The following is a 21,614-nucleotide window of genomic DNA, read 5'->3' as shown; positions in this document are numbered from 1 at the left end:
CTATTTGTTGTTGGTAACCTTGAAGACTGATTAAAAAGTGGAATATACATACTTTTTGTTTGGAAAAAATAACCCTAAATAAGTTTCCTCACACCTTCAGTGCTGCAAAATGTATCAATCTTCCAGCAGCTAAAGGTGTGTTAAGGAAGGGCCCAGTCCCTTGACAACTATTTGTGACTTGTTTTTGACTTTCATAAAGCTGAACAGAGATCCACCTGCATTAAGTACCACTTTCAAAAGACTCAGAGATTCTGTAAGATGCAGAACATGGAACCAGTAAGCACTAAAGGATTTGCATAATGTGTGATGCGCATCAAGCGATGACAAGAGAAGCTTCATGCCCATCTGATGTCTTGAGTCAGAAAGAGTTCAGGGGATCCACCTAACTGAAAATGTAAACTATGAAGTGCCGGGTCAATAACTGAACACCATCCCTGCACTCTCATTGGCTCAAATGCTTCCATTTTCAGTGCAGTGTAATGTGATGTCCAGACAAAGCTGTCAAAACACTAGGACATTTTACTATGATGAAAAGCTTGTTTGTTTTGGTGGGAGCCCTGCTGTTTAAAGTGCGCAGCAGGGGGCCCAACTGAAGACCTATCATCCAGAGCGTCACTGCGCTTACTCATACCGCATTCTGCAGAATAAAGCCCAAAAGAAAAACTTTCAACTGTATTATTATATTTATTTATACCGTGCCATTTTCCAGTTCAGGACTCAAGGCAGCTTACACAGATAAAACAGAACCAGCTAAGAACATGGGGAAAGGCAATAATTATTATAATTCAATTAGTGTTGTCCCCAAAGCCCTGTTGGAATAGAAAGGCCTTTACCTGCCAGCAGACAGATAGCAAGGAAGGAGCCAGTCTAACTTCTCTAAGAGGGAGTATTACTTTCATACAGTGCAAGAAATATTTAGTAGCTCTCTGAGAGTGAGGTGGGATGATACTCTTTAAAAATCATAAGAAGATTGGAGCTGTACCGATTTCTACTGTCCAAAAGACAGAATGACCTTTCAGTCGGTTAGATTAGCCACTTCAGTTAATATAGTGGCATGTTCTGCTTCCTTGCATTGCCCATCAACAGTTAGTACCTACAGCTGATTGGGCAAGCTAGGTAAGCAACTATTTAAAACGCAACGTGTGGCTAGCTTTTTGTTTGGTTATTATCAGGCTACCGCTATCCAGCTCACTCCTTCACTAAGAGAACCTTAGAACTGAGAACAATTCTGCCACCATAAACCTTCCCTCTTAGTTAACTAACTGTCCTGTCTGCTTACTTTGCAATACTTGCAGAGGCACGTTGGACTGTTGAGGAAGGTAATGAAAGAGGAACTGGAGAGAAGCGAAGAAGCTGAACAGGTCTCAGACATGGTGATGACCGACTCCACTTAATTTGACTTTCCACTTTTATTTCGGGACCCAAGCCATTAATTTGTAAATGAGGGCAAACGGATAATTTATAGTTCCATCCATCACAATAAATGTATCCTCACCCAGCCAGAAATAACCCCATTAGGAGTCTAGTACAGAGCAAGACTATGTAGCCAAGACTTTTACAGGGTGGGGGAGATCAGACAAGACATCAACCTCTCAAATCTAATCTCGATTATCATTCGTAGTCTGGAGAGAGAAATTAAAGAAATAAATCAATGTCTTTATAGTCTGATGTGCTACATGGCAATAATAAATACCACCTTCTGTGATTATTCATGAACATTCATAAAGGTATTTGAAAATGAAGGGTGCCAAGTAATAATTAACCAGTGTGAAACATCATGAGTTTTGTTTTTGTCCAAGTTATAAAAGCTCAGCGTGTTTCTCCTGGAGGCAACTATGCTCCATCTGCATAAAGAAAATCCACCTTGCCAGTTGACTTGTTTCAAGGCAGAAGAACTACCAAGAAAACCAGCTTAGAAGTTTAAGCGCCATGGACTGCCCACGACGAATCCCGAGAATTGGAAACTTGGCAAATGTGTTGAGAATTCTTTCTGCTAGGGGTGCCTACTGTATCCCAACTCCCCCACTATGATTTTCTGAGCAGAGTGAGAGAGTGAAGGCTTGTGATGTACATAGATACACTATGAACCAGTTGCAAGATGATGGTGAGAGCAGATATATGATTGTTTCCCCAACACCATCAAATTGCCAAACACCATCACCCCAATTCCCATTTTGCCCAGAGCGTCAAGAAAGACATTATTAAAGACACCATTAAATAATTATTGGTATCTACATCGTGATCTCTTCAAGGTTGAGAGGGCCCATTAGAATACCTTGCACCAATATTTAAGCTTGCACTGAATATGCCCCTATTTCCAAGTTGGGGGGGGGGGTTGGTTTTGGTCACACAGTGATAAGAGAAACGAGGTTTTGCAGTTTTATTTTATCTTTTTACTTCAAATGTTCCACAACTAAGTCCTGACAAGGAAAGCACAGTACTGGCCGAGCCTAGGTACCTGAAACTAGATACTCTCACAAACTCAGCTGAAGGGCAGAAAATACGTACATATTTCATTTATGTTACAGTGAACACCTAAAATGCAAAGGCTGTTGACACCCATGAGAAAGCCTATCAGGTGAATGTCTGAAAATTGGGGGTTAATGCCAATAATGACCATAAGAGGATCTGTCCAGTCAATATCACAGCTCTGTGTATTTAAAACCCTACAAATGCAGAAGTGGCAGTTGGCTCACTGTGAACACTGACAAAATAGATGTCTCCTAATTATACATCTTTGGCACCTGTTAAATTACTTATTCCTTACGACATCAAAAGCATTTCAGTGAGACATACATCAGTAACATTCATAACTCTCACATATGTACCAGCTTTTGAATCCCTAGTGGTTCTTGCAGTATCCAGCCAAAACATTTTATTAAAATATTATTTCATTTCCAAAAGGTGATTTTCAGCACTGTGGACAGGCCTTAATGGAACCCCAATGAGCCCCATCAAGTGATATAGGCTCTCTCCAATTGCCAGTAATTTAGATTACGATCCAATGCACACTTAAGAAGCAAGCCTCATTGAATTCAGTGGGCTTTTTGCCTAAATAAACCCTCTCAGAAGTCTGCTTTACCATCCAATGTACTGTACTCCTTTATTTAACATCATTGCGTTTTCAGGGTGCAAACATTCTGGCCCAACAGTGGGCAGATTCAAAACAACACCTCCAATAGGGTTAAAATGCTACAGAGGAGATGGAACAAGAGCTCTGTTCATTTATCTCACTGTCCTCCATGTTATTCTTCAGTAGTATCATGCATAATGCAAACATCACATTAAAAGCAAAGAAGATGCACTCACGCTACCCATACGTAATGCAGATCTGACATTTAAGAAACCACCAGTAAGGAGTAACAGCAGTAGAAAGAGATGCAAAGATGAAAAACCCACAGCTGCATAAAACAGCATTTATAGAGAAGTCCCAACACAGTTTCAAGCAAAACATAACTCTTTCTAGGGAATAGCTGTCTAAAGAACAAAGCTTTATTCTAGTGTAAGCGTATGAATTCTAGAAGGCACACTGGATGGGATTCAACTAAGTTGCTGTGTGCATGGAATGAGTTCTGCTCACATTTGGGATTCACCTCCCCCTAAAACTGTTCTGGAGATTAGGGGAACCACAGGGAGGGTTTAGGAGGAACAGGAGGAAGGAAGGGGGGGAGTTTAAATACATGAGCAGACCTCATTTCCTGTGTACATAATGCTACATTAAGTTCCAATTTTATTATTATTCTTACTATCATCATCATCAACACCACCACCACCTCCATCAGCAACATCATGTGAAGATCAGAACTAAACTTAAGTAGTGCTGATGTCTTAATGTTGGCATGTTCCCTTGTCACAAAGGAGGTTCCTCACAGTTAGATCATGGTCTGCAGCGCTCTTCAGTTTACACATGGACACAAGATACATGTTTCAACAATGTTGTTTATAAGGCTATCTAGTTACAGCCCAGGAGCCAAGAGGTGAAACTGTATCCCTTTGAACTTCTTACCAAATTAGACCACAGTGTTAAAGGTATCGGGGATTAATTAGAGGGCAGGTTTCGGTGCAGTTGCTCCAAAGGCTGGTCATGTGCCCTCTTTCTGCTACAGCTGGGGAGAGCTGGGGAAATACACATCTGCAGAGGTCTGGCCTGTTGTATAAAACTGCTCTCTACTGGTGCTCTGAAATGTTTCTTAAAATAATAATAATAATAATAATAATAATAATAAAGAGCAACACAGCAAGCAAAGAGTGAGATAACAAGACAAATGCTATGGATGTGGAATAAGAACACTATTAAAAAAGTCAAGCAGCACAGAAATGCAACACTGCAATTCTATGTCTATTTACTAATATTAGTAGTAGTAGTAGTAGTAAGAATACTACTAATTTCTTACTTGTACCCCGTCCATCTGACTGGGGCGCCCCAGCCACTTGGTGTGGCTTCCAACAGAATACAATATATCAGGCATGATACTCATTTCCAATGGGACTTACTCATTAATAAGTCCCAGACAATCACTGAATTGGGTTTGGAGGCTCATATGGAAGACAGTGGTCCTTGAGGCATACAGGTCCCAAAGTGTTGAGGGCTTTAAAGGGTTAAAATCAGCAGCCTGAGTTGACCACAGAAATAGATCAGCAGCTGGGGTAGATCTCACAAAACTGGCTATCACCCATCAGCAACCTACCTGCGGCACTTTGCACCAGCTGAAGTTTCTGAACAATTTAAGGGTTGACACACCCAAATCAATTCTGGAGGTTTCAAGGACATACACAATGACAACAAGGAAGGGTCTTGGTGAGTGAGCCAGCTGAAGCTGGAAAAAGGAACCCAGCACCACTGATGCATCTAACAAGAGTACCATGCCAAGGGTATCCCCAAACTATAAATTCAGGGGCACGGCTGGATCAGGACATTTTGCTGCTATGGGCAAAACACCATGATTATGCCCCTTCCTCCATGTCAACTCCCCCCCTCCACAGATCTGGGCTTTCTTCCACTGCCCCACCCATACTGCCACTGGTCCCACAACTGCAGTCTTGCCTGAGGCTGTGCCCATGCTACCACCATGACGCAGCAACAGAGATGAGGACCGTGAAGGCAACAGCGCTGCACCAGCATTGAGGGCAAAGCCCCAGCAGGGCTGGCAGCAGAACAATAGCAGGGGCAGGGAGAGGGCCGGATCCACCACCCGAGGCTAACAGCCTCACCTAGCCTCATGGGCGGCTCACCCCTGTTCAGGGGGGATGCAACCCCCTTCCAGGACAAACTGTAAACTCAAACCAGAGTCAAATAGCCTATCCACTAGCCGTAGTTCTGTTTTGCCTAGACTAAATGTTGATAGCGATTAGCCGCAACAAGTGAGCCTCATAGGCAAGCAAGGATTTGAACCTAGTTAACAAAACAGTTGTAGCCATGGAAGGAGAATGGGGGGGGGGAGGGATACAAAACAAGGAACACTGAGAGTTGAACAAGTATTTAAGAACTGAAACCAGAAAAGCCAAACCCAAGTTGTCTTTATCTTGTCTTAGCTCCAAAATAAAGAAGAGCTTTATTTTCTGTCTATCCCTTTTTGCCCTCCAGATGAAAAAAAGGACAAATTTTATGGCCGCAAGGAAATCACTGCAGCTCATATACTGAGGTCTAATTCACATGGCCCATTGAGATTTACCACAAATTGATATCTACGACAAAGCTCCTGCTGATTTATGGAAAGGGTCACTTGGGACACTGAGCTCTTTTCCAACCTGCTCATGTTCTTCATCCAAAAAGGGCTACCAATGGTATAGTTCTTCAAAACCACATTCCATTTAGTTCTGGAGCAGTTCCACTATTTTTTAAAAAAATGAGAGAGACAGAGATTTGATTCTCTAGGAAGGGGAAAAAAACTTGCCTCACAAATGGAAAAGGGCTACAGGAAAACATATGACTCTGTTTTCCAAGATGACACCCTACTACCGGTTGATAAAAGTTAATATTCCCTCTTCGGCTGAAAAAAAAGGAACCCTTACATGAATTATTTGTACACAGGCTGTGTTTCCATACAGCCTGTGGAGCAGAGCTACTATCTTGCCAGCTATGTGATGTCATATAAATTCTGTGCCAGTTTCAGGAGTGTAAGCCTAAAGCATAATGAGCTTTCTGCTCCAAGAGGAGCCTGTCATTCCAAGTGCTGCCCTTGATGTCAATGCCAGGACAAAATTATCTAGGATGAGCAAATGTGGCTGTATTATCAACTTTCCAATGACACCTGCAAGACGTACGTATTCAGCACTACCCTCTGTATCTTATTACTCTTGTGGCAGTGCAACAATATGCAGTCCTTTAAAAATATATATACTATTAAAATTTCAACAAAAATAACAAAAACAGAAAAAATAACATATACAACAACAAACGCAGAAAAATATACACAAAAACAATATCAAATCCATAAAATGGGGATTCTCCGAATCCTGTGACTTCCCTCCACCTCTGGTTCCGTAAATTTTCTTTTCAACTACATACCATTTCTACTCCAAAATATTTTTAACCTCAAATATGCAGCCCTGAAGCAAAGATCTAGTGGCAAGATAATGGGATCTCGCAAATTCTCCAACTGAAATTTCCCCCTAAAAAAAAATTCACTTAAATAAGAGCTCAGAAACCCACGGCCCTCCAAATGTTGCTTGACTACAACTCCCATCATCCCTGACCATGGACCATGCAGGCTGGGGCTGATGGAAGTTGTAGTCCAACAACCCTAGTTCTGCATCCCTGACTTAAAGGAAACATGTCCAGGAGAACATTGCATATAACTAGAAGACAAGTGTGGTTCAAATATAGAGAATGTAAATAAAGATTGTCCTTTGAGTCATGAGTAGGCATGTAGGTCCACCCCTGTGGGAGACCTGCATGGGGCTGGAAAATTTGGAGATGAAAGCAATACATACTTTAAAAGCATTAAATTCCTCATTGATTCCACTGTTATCTGTAAAGTGAGCAAAGGAGATTAATTCCAGCAACCACTGCTTGAAGACTTGTATAGGTTTTCTTTTTTTAAAAAAAAAGAAATTTTCGTTTTCCAAACAATTTTATACAATCAACAAATTATTTTGCACTCATTCTTCCATTTTTTGACTTCCCTCAGTTTCTCTGTCAATCTTTTGTAAAATTTCTATTTGTTAACGCATTTCTAAACTTAATATTGCCTTTACCAACTCCTTTTCCTCTTACTCTCTTTTTTGCAGTATTTCTTACTATCTCACAGAGTCTCTTCAAAACCAACAAGCGTTGTCTGTACATCACATATATTTTTCAGATATTCTGTAAATTTCCCCCAGTCCTCAATAAACTTTTGGTCTTTCTGATATCGAATCTTCCCAGTCAATTTGTCCAATTCTGTATATTCAGTCAATTTCCTTCTCCATTCTTCCACTGTTGGAATTTCTTCCTGCTTCTATCTTTGGGCCAGAAGTATCCTTGCGGCAGTCACTGCATATTGAAACAGTTTACAGTCTCTCTTATTAATTTCATTTCCTACCATTCCTAATAGAAAGGCCTCTGGTTTTTTAACAAACGTATATTTCAACATCTTTTTCAATTCATTGTATATCATTTCCCAGAAGTCTTTCACCCTTTTACACTCCCACCACATATGATAGAAAGTACCTTCTTTTTCTTTACATTTCCAACACTTATTACATGTTTTATACATTTTGGCCAGTTTAACTGGCGTTATATACCATCTGTAGACCATTTTCATTACATTTTCTTTCAACGCAGTACATGCCGTGAATTTTAACCTTTCATTCCATATTTTCATCCAATCATCATACTGTATATTATAACCAAAATCTCTTGCCCAATGTATCATTACTGCTTTTACCTCTTCAACTTTTGTATGCCACTCCAGCAACATTTTATACATTTTAGACAGATTTTTATACTCATTATTCAATACCTCCACTTGGAATTTTGATTCTTTACCTTCATACCCATACATTTTACAATCTTTTTTAAACATTTCATTAATCTGATAGTAATGTAACCAGTCATAAACAGATTCTTTCACCTCTTCATAAGTTTTCATTTTCCATTCCCGCCCCCCTCTCTTATTACCAATTCTCCATATGTTGTCCACCTCCCCCTCATATTGCTTTTTTTCACACTCAACACTTCTAATGATGAAATCCACTGGGGGAGTCTAGGTGCCAACAAATTTTTATACCTCTCCCACACCTCTATCAGTGATCTTCGGAAGATGTGGTTTTCGAAAGCTTTGTGAATTTTTTTCTTCTCATACCATAAATAAGCATGCCAACCAAATCTGTTATCAAATCCTTCTAACAACTCTCCATTCTCTAATTTGATCCATTCCTTTATCCAACAGAGGAATGATGCTTCATAGTATAATTTCAGATCTAGCAGGGTGAAGCCACCTCTTTCTTTCGCATCTGTTAATAACTTAAACTGAATCCTTGGCTTCTTACCCTGCCAGATATATCTTGAAATTATTTTTTGCCATTCTTTAAAAATTAATGCCCCCTTGATTATCGGCAGTGATTGAAAAAGGAACAACATCTTTGGTACTACACTCATTTTTATCGTAGATATTCTCCCCCAGAAGGACAGTTTCAATTTTCCCCACACCTCCAAATCCCTTTTTATTTGATTCCACATAGATAAATAGTTGTTTTGAAACAAATCAATGTTCTTGGGGGTTAACCATATTCCTAAATACTTCACTTTGTTCACCACTTCTATCTGTGTCCTTTGTTGTATTTCCTCAATTAATTCTTGATTCATATTTTTAGCAATAATTTTCGTCTTTTTTTTGTTGAGATAGAATCCTGCAAGTCGACCAAATTGCTCTATTTCTTCTAAGATTCTTTTAATACTTTCCACTGGTTCTTCTACCGTCATTACCAAGTCATCCGCGAATGCTTTAACTTTGTATTCATTTTTCCCTATAGACACCCCTTTTATATCTTCATTTGTTCTTAATGATTTTAACAAAACTTCCAGCACCATAATGAATAATAGTGGCGACAATGGGCATCCCTGCCTTGTACCCTTGGTTATTTTAATGTCTTCTGTAATATAGTTGTTTACTATCAGCTTCGCTTTCTGTTCTGTATATATTGCCTTTATCCCATTATAGAATTCCTTACCCACTTCCATATACTCTAGATTTTTTAACATAAAGTTCCATGATATATTATCAAAGGCCTTTTCAGCGTCCACAAAGATTAAAATAGCTTGTTTTTCATTCCTGGCATTCAGATATTCCAATATATTTATTATGTTTCTTATGTTATCTTTCATCTGTCTGCCAGGAAGAAAACCCGCTTGATCCTTATGTATAAATTCTTGCAATACTCTTTTCATTCTCTTTGCTAATATACTCGCAAAAATTTTATAGTCAGTATTCAACAGCGAAATAGGCCTATAATTCGGATTTAATTAACCTGCGTTAAATCCGAATCTTGTTTTGGGATGAGTGTGATAAAGGCTTCTTTCCACGTTTCCGGAATTTCACAGTTTTTTAATGTTATTTATGACTTCTTTCAATGGTACAAGTATAGGTTTTCAAAGCCTTCAAGATCCTGATTCACTATCTTGGAAACAGAGACAAAGGATTATACTGTCCCCAAGCTATCATATTGTTTTCCCCCAAAAGATAGATAGGTACAGATAAATTCAAATTAACCTCAGATCCATAATAAATATGGCGCCTAAAGTATTTGCAATCTGGACCGGAGGGTTTTGGAACTGAATTCTGTTGTAATTAACGATCCTTCCAAACAACTGTGCTCAGGATCATGTTGTTACATCTTACACCTCAACTCAATAGTTTTAATTTAAGTTCATCGCTACATAAGCTTAACTCAACCCAGTGCAGGAGACACAGAATGAATTAATTTGAAGGAGCCGGCACTGGGTATAAAAATGAGAGGGTTTTTTCAGCTGTGGCTCCAATCTGGTGGAACACTCTGTCACGAGAGACTAGGGCCCTTTGGGACTTGACATCTTTCCACAGGGCCTGCAAAATAGAGCTGTTCCACCACAGGGCACAGCCTGACTCCCTCCTTTGGCAATCTTCACAGAACTTTAGCCTAATGGTTGCCATCATTTTGAGTTGAATTAATTTTATAATGAAATGTTTTTAGAATGTTGTACTATTTTATTGTTGTTAGCCGCCCTGAGCCTGGCTTCGGCTGGGGAGGGCGGGATATAAATAATAATAATAATAATAATAATAATAATAATAATAATAATTATTCACACAGGAGGAGGAAACCAGTGCTATCAACCAATTATCTTGTTCTGTGCTATTCAAGAGCAGAGAGAAAAACATTACAAACCCATGAACTAAGGTGCAATTGTCCCATACTGAAGGCTTGGCTGAAGAATACAGAACAACTGAAAAAATATTTAGGAAGGTACACTAAATTTCAAAGGATTTTAAAAAGTCAATTACTGTATAAAGAATGTATCCTTAAGCACCTTTGCTCCCCGCTACTTACCTACCTTATTTTCACCAAGATAGAAATTCTGTGCTGGTTTACTATTTAGGTAATGCAGCCATTAGCCTCAGTTGCAAGCAACACAATTAACTGGCACTTGATAATGCTCATTTAGGTAACTGGATGCTCCAGAAAACCAATGAGGTGCAACTCAGGATAAGTGGAGTTCTCAGAAGATATGCAATGGAACAGTTGTTCTACAGGAACATTACATGCAGGAAAGAGAGAGCGAGAACAAATAAAATGACACCAACATAGGAAGATTATGTTTGAAAAGGGAATTAATAAGAAAGGTAACATTACGAGGTAAACATTTTTCCCAAACAAGTGAGAAAAAGGAGTACCTTTGTTTGATTATCAAGTTTCTCTCTTTTGTAACTGATCTCCTTTGCTCACTTTACAGATAACAGTGGAATCAAGGAGGAATTTAATGCTTTTAAAGTATGTATTGCTTTCATCTCCAAATTTTCCAGCCCCGTGCAGGTCTCCCACAGGGGTGGTCCAGGCTAGCCTACTGGTGCCTGGAAACAGCTTCAAGGATAAAGGTAGACAAATTGCACAATCCATTGCTGACATGAGCTTGTGCCTTATTTCCCTCCCCTCCAAGCAAATGCAAGGCATTAGACCCACTCTCATCTCATATAGCTCAAGGGAGTATTGTTCATAAGACAGGATTTTACCACTGTCCCAAATGATCAAATAATATTTTGGCTGGGATACGGGAACAATACAATATTTCTGTTTAGGCATCCCAAAGGTTACTTATAGCATTAGAACGCTTGGGTGAAGTAGCGAAACATACCGAATGTTTTAGTTCCAAGCATTTATGCAGCAGGATGGAATAAATTTTCACTAATGGTAAACATTCCTGCAGCTCTGAAACACAACTACAAGATTACTCAACTGATTCAAAGTGTTTGCCACATGAAAGGGAACGACATATGTAAACTTGTGAAGCACAATCAAAGCTTTAGTCTGCACCCAAGCCAAGGATTTTAACAATAGTGCTAAGAATGCATTCTAAATAGAACAATTATGGTAGACATCTATTTACTCTTAATTTTATGATAAAGAAAACTGTCTCACTGATTTAGATCTATTTAAAAGCTCCCTTTAGATCTGCAGCATAAAGACTAAAATGAATATATATTTTTGAAATGTAAGTGTTTAAGAATCAACACACAAATGCTATAGTGCTTTTTTCTTGTTGCGGGAAAAAGCATTGGATAAAACGCAAACCACCCCAAAACTATGCTGATTAATTTTCTAAACTGACACATGAGGAATGCTGCTACACATGCAACAAATGCAGTCATCTGATTGCTTTGCCAAATACACATATATCCATTCCATGGTTGTTCACCCATTTCAGTAACTTCCTACAGGGTCAAGTGCAGGCATAGAGTTACTACCAAGACTAGGCTTGTCACTCCACAAGCCTGCTTTGGAAGCAACAATAAATATGGCTTACCTGCCTGCGGCTCATTCGCTCCCCTCTCTTCCACTGCCACAAGGCAATCGTACATTTTCCATTCCTTTTTAAATTATCCACTATTTAGCATTGCATCCAAACCTGAACTGTGGGTACTCTTAACTACAGTTTATTGAAACAAGCCAGCTTCATAAACCATAGTTTTCTGGATTCAGACAATGCTAAAAAGTATGGTTAAACTAAAAAGGAAACAAACACTTTCAAAATCTTCCTTGTTGCAGCTCATACATACAATGGCCAGCTATGGTTTAGTGTTACATTTTAAGGACTCTGTGGAAACCAGCCAACTTCAAACCACATTTTATAAAGCTGGCTTGTCACTAAACACAATTAAGATTGACCACGGTTTAGGGTTCAGCAGTAAAGGTAAACTGTGGTTAATCTATAAAGGAAGCAGAAGCTTCTGAACTCCTCGCAGCTGTATTGGCAGGGGAGGAGAACACAGAAGCCTATAGTTTAATGAACCAGGCCAGTACCTAAGGCACAAGCTGGTAGCATTTGAGAGAGATTCTATTAAGAAATGCTTGGGATTGTGCATATATTATCCCATGCTGGATACAGTAATCTTAAACCATTACTGCAGACTTTGTGATAAATGTGCCCGCAGCAACCTATTTCCACATACATTTGCTAGACTGAGAGTTATGACAGCAGCATTTCCTAAGAACCGAACTTAACACAGACATAAAAAAGTATTTATTGGTTATGAGCCAGTTTTCAATATGGGACTGGAGGAACCATTGTTATCATCCTTAGGATATATCAACAAAGCAGTGGGGTGGGGGGGAAATCCCTTATAGGTCTTTTATCTTAAAAGCCCATAGAAACTGCACAAAGCCATAGCTTTAATAGAAATGTTATTTCCTCCACATACTGGATATGCAATGAGTACACTGAACAATATACATGTACAACTGTTGTACATAGTGTGTGTGTGTCTCTCTGTGTGTGTGTGTATGCACATGCACAATTAAATGAGTTTAGTATTTCCTTCTTACCAGTCTAACCATTTAATTATTGAAAAGTGCATATAGCAGCTAATAGTTCAACTTTGCATGTCATCTGTGCAAGCTATAGCTTATCAACTCCAGAAGAATCCTGTTCCATTTCCCATTTACACTGCAAATACCGAAAATGGAGGGTGGATGGCTTTGTTAACATGTTGCATAAATCTTACCCACAATCCTACCCAGTGGAATAATGCTCACAGATTTCAATTATGTGTCACAGAAAGAGATCTGTATTTGTGCTAGTGTAAAGCACTTTTACTTGTGTGAGGTGAGACATTCAATTTACACCAATCCCCTCTTATCACAGTTCTCTCATTCTCTCCTGGCAGATCTCCCAGTGCTCTAGAACAACTTTTCATGGGTCCGCAGAGGATGTAGTCGTTGCAGAGGTCAGAAAATATTGGGTGCCCTGCCTTGTCCAAGAAGAAGTGCTTTCTGCTGGTGCAAGGCCACCACTAGATACAGTGGCGTAGCGTGGGGGGTGCAGGGGGGGCCGGCCACACCAGGCGCAACATCTGGGGGGCGCGCTCGTCGCCTCCGGAGTCGCCGAAGAGCCTCGGGCGCAGGCTGTAGCAGAGCCCCATGTCTTGCGGAACGGACGAGCTGTGCGCGCGTCCGGGCTGAAGGCGTCCGGCAGGCAGTGGCTCTCAGCGCTCGCTGCGGGGGGCGCGCCAGGCAGCCCCTCCTCACAGCCCCGCTGCTGCTGCTGCTGCAGCTGCTGGGCCATGTTGCATTTTCCTCGCCTCTCTGCCCTCCTCCTCCGGGCAAGCGGCGTCATTTGGGCGGCAACGTCAGCAGCAACTCACCTCAGATCACCTGACACGGACCCGCCGCCGCCTTGGCTACCTTACCGTAAATACCCCAGCCCAGGCAGCAGCAAGAAGAAGCTGGCAGCGGCGGCAGGTTAGGGGCGCAAATTACTTGCCTTGCCCCGGGTTAGGGGGCGCAAATTACTTGCCTTGCCCCGGGTGCTGACAACCCACGCTACGCCGCTGACTAGATATAATCTTAGTGCCATATTCACACAGAGAGACTTGATTCATAGAAGGTTGATTTTATTTGAGAAAATAAAGCTGCTATGTAAGCTATGAAACCAGTAAACCTAACACACAGTCAAAATAATAATTTTAGGTACTGAAGCATATTCTCAGGGATTATCTAGTTCTATCAGAATCATCATCGTATTCAATATCACATATTCAGTAATCATAGACAGTAACAAGCATGGCCACATCCCCACACTTGATTCTACAGCGCTATCAGTGTTGCTGGACTCTTGACACTGGATTAATGGTTCTCCATCAGTGTGATAATAAAATAAATAAAAGATCGCTTAGTCGGTAGAGCAGGAGACTCTGAATTTCAGGGTTGTAGGTTCAAGCCTCACGTAGGACAAAAGGTTCCTGCATCGCAATGCGTTGGACTAGATGACCCTCGTGGTCCCTTCCAACTCTACAGTTCCATTGTTCTATGAAAACAGTTCCAGAAACTAAATATAGTTTGCTAGAAATGGACAACATAAATGTATTTCTTCAAAAAAGCTCTAAAATGAATTGTAGACACTAAAAACAAATGGATATTACCCTTCCAGCCATAGTTACCATACTTTTCCATGTATAAGATGCCCCCATGTATAAGACGCCCTTATTTTTGGGGACACAAATTTAAGAAAATGGAGGGGAGATGGCACGGAGTTGTTGAGCTTTGGGAGGGGATTGCAGAAAATCGCTCACCTGCACCCAGCGCAAAATCTGCCTTGTCCGTCCCCTCGCCGGCAGAAGCTGCCAATTGCACGCCCAATTGCCGCAGCTTCAGCCAATCAACACCATCCATTTACGCAGAAACCAATCACACGCACAATAGCCGCTAACAGCCGTGGCGGCAACCAATCAAACATCCACCCTATGCACGACCCATGTATAAGACGACCCCCATCTTTTGGCATGATTTTTAAAGAAAAAACCCTAGTCTTATACACGGAAAAGGACAGAAAGCAGTTATAAATGCCACTGATTTTAACAAGGGGTGGTCCTATGCAACTTGCCTAGGACTGAGCCCCACTGAACTCCATGGGGCAGACCAGACTGCACTGCCAAATACATACTGTATCAACAGCTAACCACTTTTGCTTCATTATTCCCATTTGAATATTTGTATTTACACACACATATATCCAAGTAACTACACTAATTAGGGCGGAGAAATTTGTTTCGATAAATAACCATTGCTGCTACCATGAGTGCTGGAAGGAAGACCTGCTCCCTGCTGCAAGGCCCATTTCCACCTGGCCCGGGGGGCGGGGCCAGACTCACCCTGAACAGCTAAAAGAGGCTCCTGGGACATTGCTGGAACAACTCTTGGTTTGGGGCAATTGGCTAAAATGTTTTAAAATGTTTCAAACGGTTCTAATTTTGGTTCCTCTGTTTTGTTTTTGTCGGGTTGGTGTTGGTTAAATGTTTAGGTGGAGTTGGTGGTTATTTTAATTTGGGTATAACTGTAAACTGTTTATTATTTTTGTTGTTGTCACTGTTATTATTGATTTCTACTGATTTATTTATTTATTGGTTGGTTGGTTGGTTGCTTATATAGGATATTTTGTTTTTCAATGTTTGATGTTTTGTTGTGTTTTTATGGGTGGGATATAAATTTTAAAAGAGAAAAAGAAATATTTGATCGAAATAATCAACCAATATTTCCTCATGTGGAACAACTCAAAATCCTTACAATGGGAGTGTGATCTAGTTGTAGATCTTTGGATGATTTCTAGGCTGCCCAACTCCCAAGTGCGGTAGCAACAAAAAGGCTCCCATTGGTACCCCTCCATATGTAGAAATGTATCTTATGTGTGTAAGTTGTCCCAGTGTGTACTGTAGATAATTAGCTCCATCTCTCGGCCACCTTTTTGAATCTAGCTTTGCTCCTATAAGCCATTTTTTGTGATCATCTGTGATAGATGGACGTCTGGATTCTTACAAAAAAAACCAAGTCGATCACACAATAATTTCCTCATGTTTAACTTGCCTCAACTTTAAGGCTACATATCTTGCTGCCAACTGTGGCAGCAATCCACAAACCTGTCAAGCCTTACCACCTGGACTTAAAGTGAATTTAAGAAAGATTAATATCCTTTAAATCACATCTCATCGTTTGACTTCAAATCTTGGATATGCATCACATTCAATGAATGTTACTGCTTGAGATCACAAGCTGTAGACGTTCTATCTATAATAATAAATCTCGAAATAGCTTATTCAAACTCGCAAAATGAGAGATGGGACAGTCCATAGAATGAGACAGATTTTTAAAAAGAAAAGAGAAAGGTAAGAAGTGGGAATATTTATTGAATATATAACCCTCTAGTTACCTTACCAAGCCAGGACACATCAATATTCTTTGCCCTACTCTTGTTTCTCCTGAAACACATCAGGTAATTTATAAGCATCATGCATTTATGGAAGACCAGTTCAAAGCATCTTCTCCCCTTTTCATCCATGTGTAAATTATTTGATGTTGTACTTATTAAACGGTTTTATTTATTTATTGCCTTTCTATCCCACCTTTTTTGCCTCTTCTTCAATCAACCCCCACATCAACCCTGTGAGGTAGGTATGGCTGGCCACACCCAGTTAGTTTCATAGCTGAGTGGGGATTTGAACCCTTGTCTCCCAGGTCTTACTCCGACACTCTCACCACACCACCACACTGGCTCTCACAACACACATGTGAAATTACTTGATGCTATGCATGTTAACTCAGAAGTCAGTCAACGAGACCAATTTTGAAATCAAAGAATCACTTCAAAAACAGTCATTCTAGCAAATGCCCAAAATGACAGACTTAGATGAATTAAAGTAATTGCAATTTTTCTTGAGTCATTAAAGTTATGAAAGTTTTTGTGGTAAATGAACAATTCCAAAGGAAAACCTTTTGAAGTTCACAATATATATTTTTTACAAAAACAAACAAGCAAGCAAATCTCAGGACTGAAATATTTTTTTCATTTTTAAGTGGCAAGACGGCATTCAGGCTAGAATGTGCAACATTATCTAGACTACCACATTAAAATAAATGTGTGAATCACTCCGCTTGTATTACCAATATAGACCACTAGTAAATGTACTTATGATCTAACAGCTTTGTATGTTTATTCAAAAGTAAGTCCCACTGGTTCAATGGTACTTATTCCCAAGTAAGTGTGCAAAAGATTACAGCCAGTGATTGCAATTTGCATGATTTCCTGGGAGTTAAGTCCCATGGGTTTTCTCCTGGGCAAACATGCATAAGATTAAACTTAGACTTGGACTTCCATCTTCCCTTAAGAGATTTTCTCAGCAAGTACCGGCTCTACCTATCAATTTTTAGCAGTTCTAGACACATGTCCATCCAATGAAAAGAGCATCACCCTACAGACAGAATGCTTTGCAACTATGAGAAGCAACTATTGGAATTCACAGCAAAATGCATTCACATAGCATTTGAGTACTTAAGTCAGGCCTATTAACTTTGTGTGTATGTCACATTAGTAGAAAAGGAGCCTCAAAAAATGTAAACTCTTGAGCCTGTTAAATAAAAAGGAGTTCTGCATCCTCAGTATACCACCAAATGCATCCCGTTTATTCACATTTAACACGCTAAACGGTCTGACCAAAAATCAATAGAACTGAATCAACTTTAACCTAAGCATCTCAACGGAGCTGTTCTAGATATTCAACTACAAGGCCTGGTTCGTTCCTCTTAATAGAGTTTCTGCTGTAATATTTAAAACTAGGGTGCAGCTTTAATTCGAATACCACAAAACAGCGAAGATCCACGTAGATATTTCTTTTAAGTATTTCATCTGTGGGGATCAACCACCAGGCTGCAAAATATTCTGCGGTCACTGGGGGTGGGGGTGCGGGGAAGAGGCTTGTTTGTTTTTTTAAGTCTACTTTATGTAGCAAAGAAATACATCTGTATTTCGTAGGTAAGCCTCCCGTCTCGAATCCGTCTGTATTATCTCCAGCTCGGAAACTTCCCCCCAGCGAAGCGCCTATTTTATTTCCTGCCCTCTGAAAGCTCGCCAGCTCTTGATCCTTGGGGGCGATGGACTGACCATGACACTCTCGCCGCCGAGGAGGGAAGACCGGACCCAGGAAGGGGGGAAACCAGCGCGCTCGTGATCGTGCACTTGCAAAGCGCGCCGATCAATTCCCCAAACATTTCATCTGTTGCTGCAGATCCCCAGCGCTTGCAGCGAGCAACGCACAACAAAAGCCTCGCCTGAGACTCCGCGCCTCTCGCACGCAGCGCTGTGCCTCCTCCTCCACACGGGGACCCTCCTTTCCCCCTTATTTCAAAACAGTCATCAAGGTGGGGGGAACCCGGGCTACTCACCGCTTGCGTGGCCAGCCGCCCGCCTCGGGCCAGCCGCCCCATCCCACGAGCGCACAATGCAGCGAGCGAGGCTGGCGGCGTGCACTGCAGTCCTGCTCTGGAACGCTCAGCCTCCCCGACACTCCCGCCAGCCAATGAGAGCGCCGGAAGCCGCGCTAAATTCTTGGGCTGCCTCGCCATTGGCCAGCCAATTAGCGTGGCTTGGCTGATCAGAGGGGTTGAGACGAGCAGCAGGGCTGGTCGCCCGCGTTGGAAGGCGGAGGGAGAGAGAGCCAGAGAAAGGAAGAGAAGAAGCCTTGGCTTCGCCACGCAGCCCTTCGACCCACCTCCGGGACTGGGGGTTCCCTCCACAGGTCACGAGAGATCACCCCTTGTGCCCATCGCTTTGGGGTTGCATGTCACAGAATCCATGGAATGATTCCCAGATCCTTCTGGGGCGCCTGTGGAACCCCCTGCCACCAGGAGCGCCAACTTGAAAAATATATGGGGGCGGGAGGCAAGCCCCGCCCCGCATATTCGATCACAGGACATGCCACATGCACGGCATTTGAATGATGGCAATGCCTATTAACTTTGGGGGGGCAGCCCCCTCAAATATTGGGGGGGGGCTGGAGGGACCTTGGTCCCTAGGAGTTCGCTCCGATGCCTGCCAGACTTCCCCAGTCACCGAAGCGTTTCTGTTTCCCTCTCCCAAGGGCACCACGACAACAAAATGCTGCTAGAATGCAGGCAGCAAACCTGAGCACAGGACTAGGCTACTTTTTCCAGTAGCTGGAAATTGTCCACCATCCCCACTGAAAGTTTGTGGCAAAATATGCCGCCAAAGGCCCAACTTTCCTTCTGTGACAGGCCACCTGTGATTGGGTCCCACATCTTAGGAAGCGAGTGGGATGCCTTCCGTCTGCCATTTCCTTCCCCTATTCCTATGCTACCTTAGCCTCCCATCCTCTGCTGCTCTCCTATGGGCAGCTTCACCTGTTGCCCCCTTACAGTCAGAGTATGGTTTTTGCCCTCTCACTCCCCCCCCCCCCATAGTAAGACACATTACTTCCCTCACCAACTGTATCTCTTTGGTCCTTGTCCCAGCAGATGCTTTCATGATTGACCTGTGGCATGAATATCACATGGGCAACCTAAAACGAATACAGTGATTCTTCAAAACAGGGTCAGGGTCCATCAGAATCCATTGCTTCAGGAACCGAGTGCCAAATTCTGACCACATGCCCTACACCACTGGAGGGGCCTCCATGAAGCTCTCCCTCACCTGCTGCTGCCTGAGAATGTGCCATAAAGGGATAGCCTGAATACATCACGTGATGTTCTCTCTAGCTCTCTCTCCCCCTGCCTTTTTTTAAACAGTAACAGAAGCAAGAAGGGGCACCAATGGAAGCTTCTATATCAGGACTAATACTAGGAATGTTGGGAGGGGGGTAGATTTTTTTGGCAAAACCATGGCAAAAAGGTTATCGAACCTCGACACTACAGTCCCAATGAGATTCAGGTGTGTTTCAAGAAAATCAGCAACAAATGGAATGTTTACTATCACATTCAGCTGGGCCCAGAGATACAGTTTGCCAGTCCAGGATTCAGAGATAGATAGATAGATAGATAGATAGATAGATAGATAGATAGATAGATAGATAGATAGATGTTGTTACTGCACACCGAGGATGAAAGGCAGGCTGCAGGGGTGGAGGGTGGGCTGAAGCAACAGATTTAGGATACCACTGAATGCCATCAAAATATCAATTATTTAGCATAGTATTATATTTTTTTACTACCATTGGTGTGAGAGTGGGAGCATGGGACTTTTTTTGCCTCAAACATCAAAATACATTGGCTTATCTCATGAAATAACTACTAGGTGGGTTTTGAATCCTGACACCTATCTTTCCACATTTCTTGTGTCTAGGATACAGTAGTTAAGTGTTCTCCAGACACTAAAAATATTCACTAAAGGCAGCCCTAAATAACCAGAGTTTTCAGCTATGCATATTTAGCAATATGTAATTCAATCCAGACAGTGTAGACGAGTGTGAACAATTCATTGGCTGTGGAATAAATCAAGACAGGAAGCCAGCCAGGTTTCACAACTAGGCTGCAGGGATTTCTCTAGTTTCCTCTCACAAATGAAGTTACAGATCTCCAGTATGTGGCAGAACGGTGGAGCCAAGAGGCAAGGGGAATTTAGGGGTAAGTCTTGCTCATTGTTTACTTCATACTCCATAAATGTTAATTAAATTGGACACAAAACAAGTGCAGATCTTTGGCACAGTGCTTGTTGTTCAGTCTTGGTTCACTTGAAGTAAAATCTGTTATATTCAGAATTTTCCCATGCTCAATGCAAAAAAAAATTTAATGCATTAATTGACATGGTTTTACATGGGTCTATCAGGTTAGATCATGCATTAGACCACATCCATTGGCTTCCAGTTTGGTTTTGGGTTCAATTCAAAGTGCTGATTATGTCCTTTAAAGTCTTAAACTGGGGTGAGGAACCTTTTCAGTCCAAGGACCACATTCCTTCACGGACAGCCTTCTAGGGGTTGTGGGAATGGCAAGAGACAAATGCAGAAGAGAGACCAGAAAGATGAATGTGAGTAGAGCAATGGCTATGACTCTTACCCTTTTATAGTAGACTACATTCCAGCTTTGCAAAACTAAGAGGTCTCCACACATACATCTGTCCATTCTTGATCCAGGCAAGCATCAAGGACTCATTCCAGCCACAGTTTGGTGTTGACACTAAATAAACAAAATATTTAATGTGTTGCAGTTCCAACCAACTTTAACACTCTGTTTTCAGATGTTCAGAGAGAATGCTTGACAGCTGAAACCAGGCAATGGGGGGGGGGGGGAGCAATATCCCTGTGCATGCAAAGTGCACTTGGAACCTTCCCTGTGATCAAAAACACTGTTCTTATGCCACTGCAGCCCCCCCCCCCATACATTTCAGGCCTTGCTAAACCCCTGCCCTTGCCTCACAAGATGCCTTTCAGGGGCTTCAGTGGACCTCTTTCAAAAGAAGAGTTTTGCTTACACAACAGTGGATCGAATCATTAGCAGCAGGAACTGCTATTGCCATCATCTGTAATGCTCATGCCAGATTTAAACTTTTTATGGCCTGCACTTGCCGTTTCTGACTTTTTTATGCTTTGACATTTTTCAAGTTTTCAAAGAGACGGTTGGATTAATTTCCCATCAAACAGGGACAGTGCATGCAAATGGAA

At 41.5% G+C, this 21,614-nt stretch overlaps 1 protein-coding gene across 1 annotated transcript in view; it reads right to left on the bottom strand.

The window, feature by feature from the left end:
* LYPD6 (LY6/PLAUR domain containing 6) overlaps positions 1-18,498 on the bottom strand; it is a 54,323-nt gene extending 35,825 nt beyond the window's left edge. The window contains exon 1 of the mRNA XM_081874034.1: positions 18,385-18,498. The gene's annotated coding sequence lies outside the window, so the exon portion shown is untranslated. The remainder of the gene's footprint in view (positions 1-18,384) is intronic.
* Positions 18,499-21,614: the final 3,116 nt, after the last annotated feature.

Source organism: Podarcis erhardii, assembly GCF_964252035.2.
Source record: "Podarcis erhardii genome assembly, chromosome: 1".
NCBI classification, from domain to species: domain Eukaryota; kingdom Metazoa; phylum Chordata; class Lepidosauria; order Squamata; family Lacertidae; genus Podarcis; species Podarcis erhardii.
Note: the sequence above shows the minus strand (reverse complement) of the source record. Positions and strands in the feature narration are given on the sequence as shown.